General features: G+C 40.0%; 1 protein-coding gene and 2 long non-coding RNA genes across 6 annotated transcripts in view; 2 read left to right on the plus strand and 1 right to left on the minus strand.

Moving 5' to 3' along the window:
• The window catches only part of LOC141987341 (uncharacterized), a 29128-nt gene extending 11628 nt beyond the window's left edge, over nt 1-17500 (plus strand). The window contains exons 2-3 of the long non-coding RNA XR_012639503.1: nt 8754-8882; nt 17449-17500. This is a non-coding gene — a long non-coding RNA (uncharacterized LOC141987341). The remainder of the gene's footprint in view (nt 1-8753; nt 8883-17448) is intronic.
• The window catches only part of PDE4D (phosphodiesterase 4D), a 1096073-nt gene that overhangs the window by 434721 nt on the left and 642852 nt on the right, over nt 1-18500 (minus strand). The gene's annotated exons all lie outside the window — the stretch shown is intronic.
• LOC141987340 (uncharacterized) overlaps nt 1-18500 on the plus strand; it is a 130388-nt gene that overhangs the window by 75227 nt on the left and 36661 nt on the right. The window lies entirely within an intron of this gene.

Genomic DNA, 18500 nt, shown 5'->3' on the forward strand with positions numbered 1-18500 from the left:
CCTTTTCTTTTTACCACACCACTGTTATTGTATTATCAACCCAATACAGCATTCCAGTGATTATGGCAGAAATGACTTGTAATCACTGTAACTGAGAATTTCCATACTTTTAAGTGTTTGTAAAGGTAACCTAAATTCTGAGTCTCCTGGGTTTCTAATATTTAGGTTTTAACAAACCTTATTGAAAGAAAAAGATTTAGATTAAATTAAATTTCAGGAAAAACTTCTTAACTGGAAGAACAGTAGGACAATGGAACAGACTGTCTAGGGAGGTTGTGTAAGCACGCACCTTCATTGGAGAATCTTCAAAAGGAGGCAGGATAACCATCTGTTTTGGCTGTTTTAGACACAACAAATCCTGCATCTTGGCAGGGGGTTAGATGTAGGGTGACCAGATGTCCCGATTTTATAGGGACAGTCCCGATTTTGGGATCTTTTTCTTATATAGACTCGTATTATCCCCCATACCCTGTCCCAATTTTACACACTTGCTGTCTGGTCACCGTAGTTAGATGAGATGACCCTTGCAGTTCCTTCTAACGCTATGATTCTACACACTCAAAACACTCATATGGAGCTACCACCTTAAAGTATTTTGAACCGATTCTATTTTAACAAGAGTCTTCAAGTAGCAAGGCCCCTATTAAACTCCTATTGAACTCAATGAGAGTTGCTTAGTGCTCGGTGCTTTGGAAAAATCAGGCCACTAATGTAGGTGCTTAAATATGGACCTAAGAGCTTAACTTTAAGAACTTATAGTTAAATGTATAAGGTTTTAGTGTATAAGGAAAGGAAACCTATACTTAAGTGTATAAGGTTTTAGTGTATAAGGAAAGGAAACAGACCTAAAGGGAAAGACTAGCGTTATTATTTATTGACTGCCAGTGTTCTTGGCACTTTCCAAATATATAAAAGGAGGAATAGTTCTTGCCTCCAAATAATTTATACTATAGAAAGAATGAGTAGTACATTCTGGTAGGATAATCTTTAAAGGGACAAAAGGAAATTTGAGATGAATACATATTAAGAGGAAAATTAAATTATTTTATGTCTGTTAGCGATTTTCTGAAATCAGAGAAATAAAATTCAAAGAGCAAGAAGATTGCAAGAGCATAAAAACAACCATTAATATTAATTTAAAAGGTGGAAATGAATTAGACAAATAAAAGCACCAATGCCAGGCAACAGTACAGAGTACTAAGGAAATGGGGACCAATCAGAGGTCTTGGCTCACATTTTCATATACTTGCATAGATTAACAGAGTCCCAAAAAAATCTGAAAAAAGCTTTGTTGGGTGAAAGATATTAAATTTAGCTGATAATATATTTAAAGGAACCAAGACACCTAGAAACAAGGATGTATATATAATTAATCTTTCTGTGCAGAAAAGCATTACATATGAAGAGCCCAATGCCACACTGTTCAGAAAGCCACCTCAGAGGTCAGGGTGCTCAGCATCTCCAGTGCACTCTGTAGGATCTTTGCAGGATCTGGCCCTAGACCCAATGAGAAAGTTTGTGTTCAGTGAGTTCACGCTGCTGCTGTCTTCTTTATAGAAGAAATTTTTTCATTTTGTGCTTCTGAACGTGTCATTTAGCAGTAGAGTATAACTTAAAAAGTATCTTTCAGCTCTTGCACTGTGGACTGCACACACAGTTAAAAGAATGATAATGTTGTTTTTATTTGGTCCAACTGAGTTTATTTCTAGGATTTCTTTTATGTAGCTTTTAAGTTTTGCTTGGATATTATCTTCCAAGTCTGATATGCTGGAAGAGATCTGATCTTCTTTACAGTCTAGTGTAGGAAGTGTTGAAGTGTTAAAAAACTCACATTGCCTCAAAGAGCTTTGTGACTGGCCACTGCAAAATGACCCGTTTTGCTCCATGTAATCATGGAGCTTCTGGGCACAACCTGCTATGGTGGGGTTGGTTGGTTTGTTTTTGGCGGGAGGGGGGAGATAATGTGCAGAATTTACACACTCCACAGCTAGACAGCTCTGGTTGATGGTGAAAAGTATGAGTGGGGCCACCTCTGTGGGCTTTCACCTTCTTTCTGACCCTTTTAAGAAAGTTATCAACTCTAGTCAGCAGCAGTCCTCCTGTGAGGGAAATGCAAGCACTGCAGCTAGGGTGAGCTTCTTCGAAGGGAAACCCAAGGAAGGAAGGATCTTTTTGCCTTCATACCACTTACTTATTCACTAGTACCCAAGCTACCCATAATCAGACACTTAATAGGCACTTAAGTAAGTATTGATATAATTGTTAGTTTGGATTTCCAGATATTCAGATTTTTTTTTTTTTTGGTTCAACAAAGAATTAAGTTACTTCACCAAATATTCTACTATTGTTGCTTACACACTAACAGTCATGGTAATGGGAATCCTACAAAAAAAGGAAGATGGACAAATTGCTAAGGATCAATACAAAAGACTAGCACAAACAAATAGGGACATAGTCAGAAAGACTGGGCACAAAATGAGTTATACCTAGCAAGTGACATATAAGGCAATCAGAAGAGATTCTTTAAATACATTAGGAGCAAGAGAAGATGAAGGCAAGTATAGGTCCTCCACTTAGTGGAAAAGGAGAGCTAATAACTGATGGCATAATGAAAGCTGAGATGTTTAATGCCTATTTTGTTTGTCTTCACAGAAAGGTTAATGGTAGCCAGATATTTAACACAATTAATATTAACCAGGGGGAAAGAACACAAGCCAGAAAAAAGGAAAGAATGGGTTAAAGAATATTTAGATAAACCAGATATATTCAAGTTGGCAGCTCCTGATGACATTCTTCCCAGGGTACCTAAGGAACTAGCTGAAGCAAGCTTAGAATAGTTAGCAATTATTTTTTAGAACAGGTGAGGTCCCAAAAAACTGGAAAAAGGGAAATGTTGTGCCCATCTTGTAAAAATGGTAACAAAGAGAACCCAAGAAACTATAGACCAGTCAGCCGAACTTCGATACTTGAAAACATATTGGAACAAATTCTTAAACAATTGGTAGACGATAATAGGAATAGGAGGAAAACAAATCATGCCAAAACAACCTAATTTCCTTCTTCGACAGGGTTACTGTCCTAGTGGATAGGAAGAAGCTGTAGGTGTGACATATTTTGATTTTAATAAGGCTTTTGACACAGTCCCACAGGACATTCTCATAAACAAACTAAGGAAATGTGTTCTAGATTAAATTACTATAAGTGAAAGCACCACTGATTAAGAGAATGAACTCAAAGAGTAGTTATCAATGGTTTGCTGTCAAACTGGGAAGATATATCTAGTAGGGTTCTGCAGGGGTCACTCCTGGGTCTGGTACTATTCAATGGTTTCACTAAAGACTTGGTTAATGGAGTGGAGAGACTGTTTATAAAATTTGCAGAAGATACCAAGCTAGGAAGGGTTGCTAGCACTTTGGAGGACAGGACTAGAATTTAAAATAACCATTACAAATTGGAAAATTGGTCTGAAAACAAGAAGATGAAATTCAATTAAGACAAGTGCAAAGTATTTCCTTTAAGAAGGAAAAATCAAATGCACAGCCGCAAAATGGAAAATAACTGGATAGGTGATAGTACTGCTGAAAAGGACCTGCGTGTAACGGATAATCACAAATTGAATCTGAACCAACAATGTGATGCAGTTGCAAAAAAGACTAATATCATGTTGGGATATATTAACAAGAGTGTCATGATCAAGACCCAAGAGATAACTGTCCCATTTTACTCAACATTGCTGAAGCCTCAGCTGGAGTACTGTGTCCAGTTCTGGGTGCCACTCTTTAGGAAAGATGTGGACAAAGTAGAGAGAGTCCAGAGGTTTAGAAAACCTGATCTATGAGGAAAAGTTAAAAAAACTGGGCATGTTTAGTCTTGAGAAAAGAAAAGTGAGTCTAGTTTTTGTTTGAAGCTAAATGAGAACCCTACTACAGACTTATTCACATTCACAAACTCTATATTGCAGCTGTAAATAACCCACAATTGAAATGACATATTATAGCATGTAATGCCTGCCTTTCTTCAAGTTCTCTCTCCCTGGTATGTAGCCCAATGGACTTGCACTTTACCCTGCATAGTTCTGTGTTAATGGATATTGCATTATTTTAGACCTGTTTTGGAGATTTACTTTAAAAAAAACTCAGAATGGTAGAAATATGCTTTCCTTTGCAATAATACTGGAAACACAAGAGCATGATCTGCCATATTGTATTGGTATTGGTAGATCTAATCCGATAACCTTCTGAAGCTTGCCTATTACCAGTTATAGGTTATCAGAAAGCCCATAATACTATGTTTCTCAAATTGTGATGTATGTCATTGGTTGTCCAAAGAGAGCTTACAGGATACATGATGCCGACTACACTTCTTTTACCCCCAAATTATTGCAACTTCATTTTAAAGAAGAACCTATATTCCTCTAAAAGGAGTTAAAAACCTGCTAGTGGCTGCTTCTATGTAGGAAGAGACGAAACAGCTACCCTCAAGAACCAAAACTACTGTGACCAAAACTACGGAGCACTTAAAAATGGACAAATACTTTCCTAATACAGTATACTCTGATTCATCTGCAACTATATTTTCTGAATTCTGCATTATCCAAATCCCTTCATCCTTCTCCAGCATGAGATATGTTCACTTTGCAGCATGCATCTCATGCTGGGGGACTAGGAAGGGATTTGGACAATACAGCAATCTGAATAATTGAGCAGAGACACCCAGCCAGGGGGGAGGAACAGAACCCCTGGCCAGGTGGAGGCCACCTTGCTATGAATGGCCCATGTGGCAGTGCTGTGAGCCCTCTGCAGTCCTCGTAGGGCTGCCAACTTTCTAACAGCACAAAACTGAACACCCCTGCCCTGTCCCATGCCCCACCCCTTCCCAGAAGCCACGCCCATGCTCCACCCCTTCTCCAAGGCCCTACTCCCTCTCCCCTCTCTCACTCCATCCACCCTCCCTCCGTCGCTCGCTCTCCCCCACCCTCATTCACTTTCACCAGGCTGGGGCAGGGGATTGGAGTGCAGGGTGTGTGTGAAGGGTGTGGGGAGGGGGAGTGTTGTGAAGGTTTAGCTGGGGGTGCAGGCTCTGGGTGGGGCCAGAAATGAGAGGTTCAGAGTGCAGGAGAGGGCTTAGGCCTGGGGCAGGGGTTTGGGGTGGGGAGTGTGCAGGCTCCAGGAAGGAGTTTGGGTGCGGGAGGGGACTTCAGGCTGTGCCAGGGGTTGGGGTGCAGACAGGAGGAGTGCAGGGTCCCAGCGGCACTTACCGTGGCTCTCAGGAAGAGGTAGCCAGGTCCCTGTGGCCCCTAGACACATGGGGAGCCATGAAGGCTCTGCAGTGCTGTGCGCTGCCCTCGCACCCACAGCTTCCTTTGGTTGCGGTTCCCGGCCAACAGGGTCTGTGGGCCTGGCACTCAGGTGGGGGCAGCGTGTGGAGTCTCCCTGTGCCTAGGGGCAGCAGAGATCTGGTGGCCACTTCCGGGAGCTATGCGGAGCCAAGGCAGATAGGAAGCCTGCTTTAACCCCAGGCCCCTGCTGTGGCGCCAACTGGATTTTTAACAGCCCAGTCGGTGGTGCTGACCGGAGCCGCCAGGGACCATTTTCAACCGGGCATTCTGGTCCAAAACCAGACACCTGGCAACCCTACAGTCCTGCTGTCACAGGAATGAGAGGGGCCCCAACAGGACTCTTCTCTGCCCTGCCAGGACTGTAACTTTCCCTGCACCTTGTATCTACAGGGATCAGGCGTCACCCACAATGCGGCAATGCCGGGAGCCCTTTGCAGCCTCGCTGTCATGGGAGTGAGTGAATGGGGCAGAGCAGAGACCCCCAACCAGGATGGCGAGAAGGAGCCCCGAGCCACAAGGGAGGCCACCCTACTACTGAATGGCTTCAGCCCTTTCAATTATCCAAACAAATCTGTGTCCCTCATGATATTTAGATAACTGGGTGTATGATATATTACCTTTCCATGGAAGCAATTGCTGAAGCTGCCACAGGGATGCTGCATGAATGGGAGAGATAGTTGTCCTCACTATCAAAAGTTGATTCAGCATTGTTATGAATGGAGGAGGTGAGGTGTACACAAGACACACCTTTTATTGAGGTGGAGTCCCCACAATGTAAAACGTTGAGACTCCTAGCCATGCTGTACATTGAAACTGTACAGTGCTGTCCCCTGGATGAAATCTCTATTACCTCTATTTTAGCAACAGCCACTACAAATGCAATTATTCATCCCTTTTAAACACATCTTCTCTCAAAAATGCAATTTCATTGTGTGTAAAAGCAAGGGATTGTTTGGTATGGCACAATCTATATCAGTCTTTTTTTTTTTTTTTGGCAGTAAATCCTCCTTGTATCTTGTTTACATGGATCTATTAAATTTACCATGTTATTAATGCTGTCCAAGATGTTAAATTACATTTGATTTTTTTTTGGTTCCTTCTGACTGTTGTGAAGATTCAGGCCCTGATTTATCAAAAAGGGAGACTGGATCAGCCTGCATGTGACTCTGTTTTAGACAGTGTATGAATGTCAAGGTCAATAGGGCTAAATTATGATGCAGAAGCAATGAAGTTTAATAGTGTGGAAAACAGGTGTCTGACATGTTGCTAAATCAAGGATATCAATAGGACTTCAGGAAAGGAGAGAAGAGCTGTCACATGGAAGCCTAGTAGTGACACCAGTAATGCTGGCCAGAGCACTAGCGGCTGGTATCTCAATGACAAAAGCAGCAGCAGAGCTGGAGCTTGAAGTAACTGAAATAGTGCGAACAGAACACATAGCTGACTTACAAAAGACGTGCCATTTCAAAATCAGAGAACTGTCATGTGAAGTAGTAATAATCACTCTGAGCCACAAATTTAACCCCTTCCTAAAAAGCAGGGACATCATTTCAGAAAAATCTGGGGGGAGAGGGCACAAAGTTGTGTCAGCACATAGAACTTTATTTGTGACTATATTATATCCTGCAAAGTCTGGTGGGGCAAAAAGTCAAAGACATAATGGAGCATACAGATCTATGGAAGTCAGGGGAGGGGGGGTGGGAAGAGGGGAAAGGACCAAAGCAAGGCCGGGGTGAGCCCTTGCCTCATAGCAAATGGTGCCCCTGCTAAAAAGGGAGAAAGATAAAAAACAGTACATAAGCCAACAGAGCGTGACTGAAATAACAGAAGTGCCCAGTCTTAGTAGATGATATTTTGATAATTTTGTCCATTTTTTGTGTGAGATTTAATTCACTATATTATTTCAGCTAGTGGCAATGTTAAGCTTTTAATGTCACTAATGCTGCTGCTACCATTCTTGCATGCACAATCAATTTCCTTAACAGGTGTATGAAATACCAATTTTCAGCTGTGTGCAAATCACTGCCCTTTTGGGAACTCAGGGCCTGATTCCTCTCACTAACCCTGGTGTAAAATCAGTACTAATGCCACTGTAACCAGTGAAGATATTCGAATGCAGAACTAGGTATGAGAGAGAAGACTCAGGCAATAAGTCCTTTAAAACAAAGGGAAATAATATCTTGATTAAGGACAGCAAACAGGTAAAGGAGGTCATATTTTTGTTGGTTTATCATTCCTCAAGAATATTACTGTCTAAAATACAGTGCAATAAACTGCAGGAACACTAATCATCATCTACTGCACTTACAAGGACATTTTTAAAGCTTTTGACTACATTCAACATCGTAAATAAAACAGAATGTGTTGTGGGATAGGGCATTTAATTCACTTGAATGAAACATTTGGATAAGTCAGGGAACAACTGGCACTGAAAAAAAATCTCAAGATGGAAAAAATATTTTTTAGGGTTTTTATTATGCATGTATTAGAATCCGTGTGTTCACAAGATTTGCAATAATAAAATAAATAATAATAATATCTAGCCCTTATACAGCAAGATTAAAATATTAATTTGTGAGAAAATCTGAACAAATAGGAAATACAGAAGTATCTCAGCTAATAAATTATAAGTTAATGTTCAATGCTAAAAATAAAAAAACAAAAGCAAACAAAAAGAAGTGCTGAAGAAAATCATAAGGGGATATCTCCTAAACGGAAAGGTGCTATCAAATGCTATTCCTGCCACTATTTCCAATTCAGAAAACAGTAACAAAATCAAATATCTTACTTTGAAAACTGAAATAATTTATCCATAAGTGTCTGCAGTCAACAATGCACATGATAAACCACTTTTCCTATATAGAGCTATGTTTAAGAACCAGACTATTGCACAAAATTTCTTCCTCCTTGTTTCCCCACAAACGATGGGAAATAGATCAACCTTTGGTATGACCCAGTATGTCCGTTCTTACGTAAATGCAAAGGAACTTGCTCTTTCTTCACAGTTCCCCTTAGTGAAGATAAGTGATGGCTCAGAATGGTCAAAGAACTGGTGTTTTACCATCAAAGCTTCTTTTGGTATCAGGAGCTCTTGAAAAACTCATATCTGTCAATCTTATTAACACAAATCATAATGCCAACTGCACTGATGACCTCACCTTATGAGCAACAGAAGCTAAAGATAATGCACTTTTTCCATCTTCAGTGCTCAGCATTCTTACAGCACTTACCACTGATGAATAGCTATGAAGAATAGGGTACTGAAAAGCTATTTTCTCAGAAATTAAACATTCTCCTTATTATCTTGTTCTGTGCCATCCCTGACTGAAGTACAGAATGCATGATACACAAGGGGAAATTATAAAATTATGCTTGTTGTGATGGAGTGCTCAGGGCTTTTGATGCCTTCTTGTAGCATAATCGAAAGCAGTCTATCCCAATGGTGTCCTGAGAAGACGGCACTTCTGAACCAGCCCCAACAGCCTGGGATTTCAAAGTAAATTCTCAGCCAGGATTCAGAGGCAGTTCAGGGAGACACTACCAGGTAAGTGCTTCAATAATTAAGTAATGTTGAATCTATTCAGAGCAAGATCTTAAAAGAAGGTTTTTTTTTACTCTCAGGAAACACTCACTGGGGGAGATGAAGGGGGGGCTATATGGAGCAGAATCCAAGACAGAGTTCTAGAGTAACACAGGAGCTAGCTTGTCTGGCTTGTATTTTTATGTTTACTACATGTAAGTCCACATAAAATTAAAACCTGAACCCCTGTAACAATATCCTACCCAGAGAGGGTGATTATATAGTCAAACCTGAGCCTTTGGGGAATTTTTCTCTCTCATTGTTCTGCCTCTGCCCTGCTATAGTTACCAGAGGAAATGCCTATGAATATATTGAGAGCAGATGAAATCTCTGGAGAGATAGTGAAGAGAAAGTTATTGACATTCTAAAGTCTCTATTGATACTTCAGTGTTTTTTGAAATTCATGTGTCAAGAGCTTTTAATGGATGTCCTTAAAGTTGCTAGCTACTGAGCTAGTTCCTTTTGGGGTTTTTTTGTTTTTTTTTAAACAGAATGGAATTCTGAGGCCAGTGAAACACACATTTTAGTGGGAGGGCAAGGTCAGACATAAAAAGGTCTTGAGGTTACCACCCTGTCCCCATTTTCTCCAGTTAACATTAGCAGATCTTACCACTGTATAATTCCAGTTCAAAAGTAACCTCTTGATGATGCAGGATTGGCTCAGTACCATGGGTATGTTTTCTGAATCAAAAAGTGGATTTATATTTCTGTTTATATATATATAATGTGTGCATGTTTATAGATGTGTGTGTGTGTGTGTGTGTGTGTGTGTGTGTGTGTATGTATGTATGTATGTATGTACATCTTATCTCAAATAGAAGCAAAGTATCTGATCTATTTTTATACCTTTTAGATGACTGCATATGCTCCTGGCTCAAAAACTTGCATTATGCAAAAACATTTTAAACTTTCATTCACATTCATTTTTCAGAAGATCAGCTACATTTTAATCCATCTTTTCTAAGGTCTTCCTTCTATTTAGGGTACAAATATGTAAACCTCTGGTTGGTACAATCCCTTAATTTCTGCCTCCTGCTTGGCTCCAATAAATAAGCATACATTAGCTCAGCTGCCGCTCAGCATGTATACCTTTTTCTTACTGTGGCATTCCCAGTGGCAGTTCACTTCACCATAAGCCACATCTAATTGCAAATTGCAATGTGATGGGAGCTACTATGATTAGCTTGTGAGGATCGTATTATATACTATGCTTCAAATATTACAAAAAATGTTCAATGGGATGTACTGCACCAATATGTTATAGTGTATTTTAAATAACATGGCATTCAACTTACTGAGAATTTGTGATATGCTGATAACCAAGCAAGAATAAGCAATATGGCACTTTAAATATTTTATTCAGTTATAATTTCCTGTTAACTAGCGTCTGTCTAAAATCTAAAACAAAAACTCCCAGCCTTTCAATATTTTTAGATGGGGAGAGATTTCAGATTTGGACCTCACACACAGACTCACCCTTGATTTTTCAGGGATCAGGCCCCAATAGTCATCACCTATTCCCCTTCTTTTCAGTCTCTTTTGGTGGGTACCTCTTCCTATTATACATTCATGAGACAGGATGGTCTGGTGAGAATCAGTCCATCCCCTCCTTCAAAGCCTTTTTGGGAGATGGGGGTTAAGAACGAATGGTCCCTGCACCTATTCTCCCCAGGACAGGAGAAAGTGACAGAGCCTGCTCTCTGCTCAACCATATTAAGTGCAGAAATCCTTCAAACCATGCAGTGTCTTCCAGACTGCATAGTTATGCAACAGGGCTGCTGCCCTAAGGTGTGAGAGGAGCATACAAAGGCCACCTACCACCACCCAAAAGACGATAGATTGGGAAGCTCTTAATTGGCAGTCCTTTGTCTCAACTTGGAGCTACCACCCAGGGCCTCTCAAAGAGCCTTCAAGTTGAGTACAGCCAACAAGCCCTCCTATATGAAGACATGAGTGGAGCAAGAGACCTGGATGGGGTGAGAGGTTACTACAGGGATGTGGACAGGGATAGAGGGATGTCAATTCTGGACTTGTAAAAGAAAGATATTTTCTAGTTCAGGCATTGCACTAGACCCAGGTTTAATTCCTAGCTGTATCATACACTCCCTGTATGACCATGGGCAAATCCATCTCTGTGGACCTTAGTTCCCTGTCTGTAAGTTGGGGATAACAACACTATTTTTACTCCACACTTTGCCTGTCTTGTCTATTCAGACTATCTTCAGAGGGGTAGCCGTGTTAGTCTGGATCTGTAAAAGCGGCAGAGAGTCCTGTGGCACCTTATAGACTAACAGATGTATTGGAGCATGAGCTTTTGTGGGAGAATACCCACTTCGTCGGATGCATGTAGTGGAAATTTCCAGAGGCAGGTATAAATATGCAAGCAAGAAACAGGCTAGGGATAACAAGGTTAGTTCAATCAGGGAGGATGAGGCCCTCTTCTAGCAGTTGAGGTGTGAACACCAAGGAAGGAGAAACTGCTTTTGTAGTTGGCTAGCCATTCACAGTCTTTGTTTAATCCTGAGCTGATAGTGTCAAATTTGCAAATGAGCTGAAGCTCAGCAGTTTCTCTTTGAAGTCTGGTCCTGAAGTTTTTTTGATGCAGGATGGCTACCTTTAAATCTGCTATTGTGTGTCCAGCGAGATTGAAGTGTTCTCCTACAAGTTTTTGTATATTGCCATTCCTAATATCTGATTTGTGTCCATTTATCCTTTTACGTAGGGAAAAGGATTATTTAGACTATGAGCTCTTTGGAGCAGGAACTATCACACTGGGGCCTTTGTCTCAGCTGGAGTCTCTAAACTGTAATAATAAGAGGTAAGGTGCTACAGGAGTGTAGTGTTTAGATGTGAGTGAGGGTACTGAGCAAGATGGGAAGAAAGGCACCACTGGCACATGACACTAATTGGGTGGGAGGAGGATTCAATGAGGCTGTGGGCCAGGGTGAGTAGGAAACAGAAAGGTACCAGTGTGGGTGAGTTGGAAGGTACCCAAGGATGCAGCCCTGTCATCTGCCAGCAGAAGGCAGTGGAGGCACTCTAACACGAGAAGATAACGCCAGGAATGGTTGGTGGTTACTGGTGTGTATGTCTGACACAAGGCCTGTGGAAGGAAAACGGTGCTGTGTAGGGATGGAGAGTTACAGAAATTGGCATGCAGAGGTCTGTAGAGAGTGGTTAGGGCCTCAATAGGTTGATTAGTTAAGATGGGAATCCAGCATCTCAGTCCAAGGATATCAAAATTAGTCTCAAAGTTAGGCACTTAAGTCCATATTTAGACACACAAATATATGACCTGGGAGCTATCTAGTACTCAGCACTTTTCAAACTCAGGCTAAATATGGATGCTTATCTAAATGGAAATCCAAATCTATACATTTCCTTAATCTCTGCTTTTTACAGCATATATTTTTACTATCTGGGGATGATTTACTATGTGCTACAACAACACTCAATATGCAATGTTCAACATACCAAAAGTGCTGGGGCTGTGGGTTGGCTTGCTGCATGTTTCTATGTGCATTTTATGGTTGCTGGGGCAGGAAGACAGGATATGTCTGTAAATTCTGAGCCTGGGATTTGGATGACATACTTCATACCCTTTGTAATCCTACAAACATGGCAAAAATATTTAAAGATTAGTTAAGTGAGATGGGGAAGCTTGGAAATCTCTCTAGTCCTATAAGCCATGAAAACAGAACACAAATCATGATTCTAGATTTTCCTGTTGGAAATCTAAAACACTACTGAGGTTTTGTCAACACCAAACTTAGCAGCAATGGGCTCAGTCTAGGGCTAACAGCATTTTTAAGGGCAAAGGAAAAAGTAGTGCATCTCTATCCTTTATGACTATTCAGTCATAACTGAAAGCACATTGATCACGGTCCAGTCTCAGCAAAACAAATTCCTTTCTTGAGCAAGGGGGTCCGTTCTCTCAAGGCAAAAGTAATTTAAAATGTGTATTTGTGCCTATAGCTGACATACCATCTCAGCTATTCAATTAACGATCTTAAGTGTTCAATTTGGATATTGCAAAGAGAATACAAAAGAGTTTTGCAGTTAACAGAAAGGGACATACAGCTAGGGTTAAATATGAAAAATTAAAATTAGAGGTGTATAAATGAGATAATTTTGACATTACACAGACAGTAAATTAACCTTTTTATAAATACATGACTAAAATAATTTCCTAAAATCTATTATAACAATATATTTATAAAGAAATATGAAAACCAGAAATAAGGAAAAATATGGAATGAAAGAAGCTTGCAACAAGATGTTATATAGTTCAAGAGCATATTATAAAATATTATAAAATATATTTTTTTCATAGTTTTCTAGATTTTAAGGCTAGAAAAGGGACCATTGTGATTATCCAGACTGCACAGAACAGGCCGTAGAATTTCACCCAATAATTCCTGCATTAAGCCCAATAACTTGTGGTGGAAATAGAACATATATTTTAGAATGACATCCAATCTTGATTTAATTAATTCAAGAGATGGATATCTACCACATCCCTTGATAAATTCTTCCAGTGGAAAATTACCCTCACTGTTAAAAATGTGTCTAGATCTTAGAATCAAGTACCAAAGACTCAGTTCCCTGCCAGTTGAAACTAGGAATTCTATGGCCATAATGTAAACATTACAAAATCAGAAAGCATACTTTACAGCAAACATGCTATAATGGGTAGGGTTTACTGCCTTTTGTCATTGGCAAAGAATAATCTATTATTAAAAAGGGCACAAATTCTGATCAATCATATTGAGATGATTTACAATCACTTCAGAAAACTTGGAACTGGAATCAGTACTACTTTATAAAAAAATATGGAAAATTTCCATATTTCAATCTATGAAATAACTGAATACGAAAGACTTCCACTTGATAAAACCTGAAGACCTGTGATATTCATAGTTGGTTTTTTAACTAGTTTCTGCCAGAGTTAAGCTTTAATCATTCAAGAAAGATACCCTCATGATTAAAGGATGTACTAAAAGAAATTGGGCTACCTTAATTTCTACCTACTCATGATGGGGAAGATAGGGAGTCAGTTAACTCGGCCCTGTCTCTCTAAATCTGCAACAGTTTTCAGGAATGGAAAGTGTACTTAAAAATAAGAGGCCCTGCTCAGGTAGAGGTTGACCAGGAAATAAACCTTCTGTTTCTTGGAGGCAGAAGATTTGAGAGGCTCCGAGTAAGATAAAAGGTGTAAGAAATAAGCGTGATGTCCTGGTAGGGGTCTACTACAGATCACCAAATCAGGAAGAGGAGGTGGATATGGCATTTCTAGAAAAAACAACAAAAATATCCAAAACACAAGACCTTGTAACAATTCAGGGCCTTATATATCAAGGCATCTGTTGGAAAACACAACATTTAAAAAAAAAACCAAAAACTGCAAAACACAAAATTTCCAATAAGTTCTTGGAATGTACTGGGGAGAACTTTTTGTTCCAGAAACTGTAGGAAGTAACCAGAGGGACAGCCATTTTCTACTTTATTCTGACCAACAGGCAAGAATTGGTAGCACATTTGAAAGTGGAAGGCAATTTGGGTGATATAAATCATGAAATAATCACTGACACTAAACTGGGAGGAGAGGTAGATACGCTGGAGGGTAGGGATAGGATACAGAGGGACCTGACAAATTAGAGGATTGGGCCAAAAGAAATCTGATGAGGTTCAACAAGGACAAGTGCAGAGTCCTGCACTTAGGACGGAAGAATACCATGCACCGCTACAGACTAGGGACCGAATGGCTAGGCAGCAGTTCTGCAGAAAAGGACCTGGGGGTTACAGTGGACAAGAAGCTGGATATGAGTCAACAGTATGCCCTTGTTGCCAAGAAGGCCAATGGCATTTTGGGCTGTATAAGTAGGGGCATTGCCAGCAGATGGAAGGATGTGATCGTTCCCCTCTATTCGACATTGGTGAGGCCTCATCTGGAGTACTGTGTCCCGTTTTGGGCCCCACACTACAAGAAGGATGTGGAAAAGTTGGAAAGAATCCAGTGGAGGGCAACAAAAATGATTAGGGGACTGGAACACATGACTTATGAGGAGAGGCTGAGGGGACTGGGATTGTTTAGTCTGCAGAGGAGAAGAATGAGGGGGGATTTGATGGCTGCTTTCAACTACCTGAAAGGGGTTTCCAAAGAGGATGGATCTAGACTGTTCTCAGTGGTAGCAGATGACAGAATGAGGAGTAGCGGGCTCAAGTTGCCATGGGGGAGGTTAAGGTTGGATATTAGGAAAAACTTTTTCACTAGGAGGGTGGTGAAGCATTACCTAGGAAGGTGGTGGAATCTCCTTCCTTTGAAGTTTTTAAGATCAGGCTTGCCAAAACCCTGGCTGGGATGATTTAGTTGGGGATTGGTCCTGCTTTGAGAAGGGGGTTGGACTAGATGACCTCCTAAGGTCCCTTCCAACCCTGAGATTCTATGATTCTATGATGATAGATATTAAGGAAAGGAAGGTATGAGAGCAGCAGAATAAGGGCAATGGACTTTAAAAAAAAACAGACTAAGAAACTCACAGAACTGGGAAGATAAAATCCCATGGGAAGAAAATCTCAGGGATAAAAGAGTTCAGGAGAGTTGGCAGTCTCTTAAGTAAACAGTATTCAAGGCACAACTGCAGACTATCCTGATGTGAAGGAAAGATAGAAAGATTAGCAAGAGGCCTATATGGGTCTATCAGGACTTCTTTCATGACCTAAAAAGAAAAAAAGAATCCTACAAAAACTGGAGACATGGACAAATAGCACAAGCACGTAGAAACAAAATTAGAAAAGCTAAGGCACAAAATGAGTTACACCTAGCAAGGACATAGAAGTCAATCAGAAGAGGTTCTTTAATTTAAATACATTTGGAGTAATAGAAAGATGAAACAAAGTATTGGTCCTTAGTGGAGGAGGAGAGCTAATAACTAATGATATCAAGAAAGTTGAGGTGTTTAATGCCTATTTTGCTTCAGTCTTCACTAAAAAGGTTAATGGTGATCTGATATCCAACAAATATTAACACCAAGAGGGAAGGAATGCAATTCAAAACATGAAAACATTGGGTTAAAGAATATTCAGATAAGTCAGATATATTCAAGTCAGGAGAACCTGATGAAATTCTTCTAGGGCGCTTAATAAACTAGCTGAAGCAATCTTGGAACCATTAGCAACTAACTTTGAGAACTCCTGGAGGACGGGTGAGGCCCCAGAAGACCAGAGAAGGGAAAAATATAGTACATATCTTTAAAAAGGTGAAAAAGAGGACCAGGAAATTATAGATCTATCAGCCTAACTTCAGTACCTGAAAAGACCCTGGAACAAATTGTTAAACAATTAGTTTGTAAGCATTTAGAATTATAAGGAATAGCCAGCATGCATTTCTCAGGAACAAATAATTCCAAACCAATCTAATTTCCTTCATCGACAGGGTTACTGGCCTAATATATAGGGGGGAAGCAGTAGATGTGATATATCTTGATTTTAGTAAGGCTTTTGATATATTCCTACAAGACATTTTCATGAGCAAACTAGGAAAATGTGGTCTAATTATCAATGGTTCAGTGTCAAACCAAGAGGGCATATCTAGGGAAGTCTGCAAGAGTCAGTCCTCGCTTTGGTATTTCACTATTGACTTGGATAATGGAGAGGACAATACGCTTATAAATTTTGCAGATGTCACCAAGGTGAGAGAGGTTGCAAGCACTTTGGAGGACAGGATTAGTATTCAGAATGACCTTGACAAACTGGAGAACTGGTCTGAATTCTACAAGATGAAATTCCAATACAGACAAGTGCAAAATACCACACTTAGGAAGGAAAAAACAAATGCACAGCTACAAAATGGGGAACAACTAGCTAGGTGGTAATACTGCTGAAAAGGATCTGGGGGTTACAGAGGGTCATAAATTGAATATGAGTCAACAATCTCATACAGCTGTGAAAAGGGCTAATTAATTCTGGAGTGTATTAACAGAAACATCATATGTGAGACACGAGAGATAGTACTTGTGAGCCCTCAGCTGGGGTACCAGTTCTGGGCATCACACTATCAGAAAGATGTGGACAGATTGGAGAGAGTCCAGAGGAGAGGGAAAAAATGATACAAGCTTTAGAAAACCTGACCTATGAGGAAAAATAAAAAAAACTGGGTATGTTTAGTATCGAGAAAAGAAGACTGAGGGGGAATCTGATGATAGTCTTCAAATATGTTAAGGGCTGTTGTAAAGAGGATGGTGATCATGTCCTCTGAAGGTAGGACAGTGAAATAATGGACTTAATCTGCAGCAAGGGATATTTAGATTAGATAACAGGAAAAACTTCCTAACTATAAGAGAAGTTATGCTCTGGAATAGGCTTCCAAGGGAGATTGTGGAACCATCATCAATGGGGGTTTTTAAGAATAGTTTGGACAAACACCTGCCAAGAATGGTCTAGGTTTACTTGGTCCTGCCATAGGGGCTGGATTTGATGACTTTTTGAGTCCCTTCTAGTCCTACATTTCTGTGATTCTTCCTTGACATAGGAAGCTTGATTCCAGCCAACACTGTGAGACAGCTTGCTATCTGGATGAATCTAGGAAGACTGGAAGACCCAGGAAGACTGTCAAAAAGGACTGACTGCATGAAACAAGCCTTAAGTAGAAGGGCAACATCTGTCAACAAGTCCTTAGAAGACCCTGTTTTTCTTTTAATTTTGGACTCTCAGACTCTGAAAGAGGTAGAACTCAAGTGTGTCATAGCTGGAGGGCTATAGCACCCTGGCACTAGACCTGTGAGGGGTGCCATCCAACTGTAGAGGACCTGCACCTGGGTGAGTTGTACCCTGATGGGAATCAAGTGGGCACCACCTAGGCTACCTGGTTACACAGCTAAATTCCAATACTGATGTTCGGACATCATCATTCTAGTTTTCCAGTCCTTAAAATGCCACAGGAATTAAAGTCTTTCTTTCTATTTATTTAAACAGGAGGTGGATCACAGTGTATTGCACCATTTAAAATAGTTGCACACTTGTAACTACCTTTCTTTTTTTTAAAATCAAACAATGTTTTCAATAACAGTAGTTAAAAATTGGTAATTGAATTGCCAAGAAATCTAGAAAGACAAACTAAAATGTTTTCTAGAAGTAGCACATAAATTAATAGAAAGAGAGGTGGCATAGTTAATTGCATGCAAAAAAAAAAACGAGCTAGAGAATCAAAATGAAAATGAACAGACAAAACAGTTACTAGTATGGGTAACCAAACTTCTTAAATCCTTTTCAGATACTGTTCCCTGTGCTGTCCATCTGTCCCAAGCTGTGCTCTGTGATATCAGGAGATTATTCCATTTTACTAACTGCTGCCAACAAACAGGTTTATACTGGAAATATTCTTGCTTCCCTTTTAACTGGTAATGTAGAATTCAACTTCAAACACTTCTCTTATTATCAAACAGTTAATCTATGCATATAAATAAGGCCCTACATTCTATTTAGTCTTCAGGAGATAATTTTGTAATTCAGATTTACATATGAAAATGTCATTTAGTACATTACGCAACAAAAATTAGCAATGTATATTTTTCACGTGATCAA

Source organism: Natator depressus, chromosome 5 (assembly GCF_965152275.1).
Source record: "Natator depressus isolate rNatDep1 chromosome 5, rNatDep2.hap1, whole genome shotgun sequence".
Classification (NCBI taxonomy): domain Eukaryota; kingdom Metazoa; phylum Chordata; order Testudines; family Cheloniidae; genus Natator; species Natator depressus.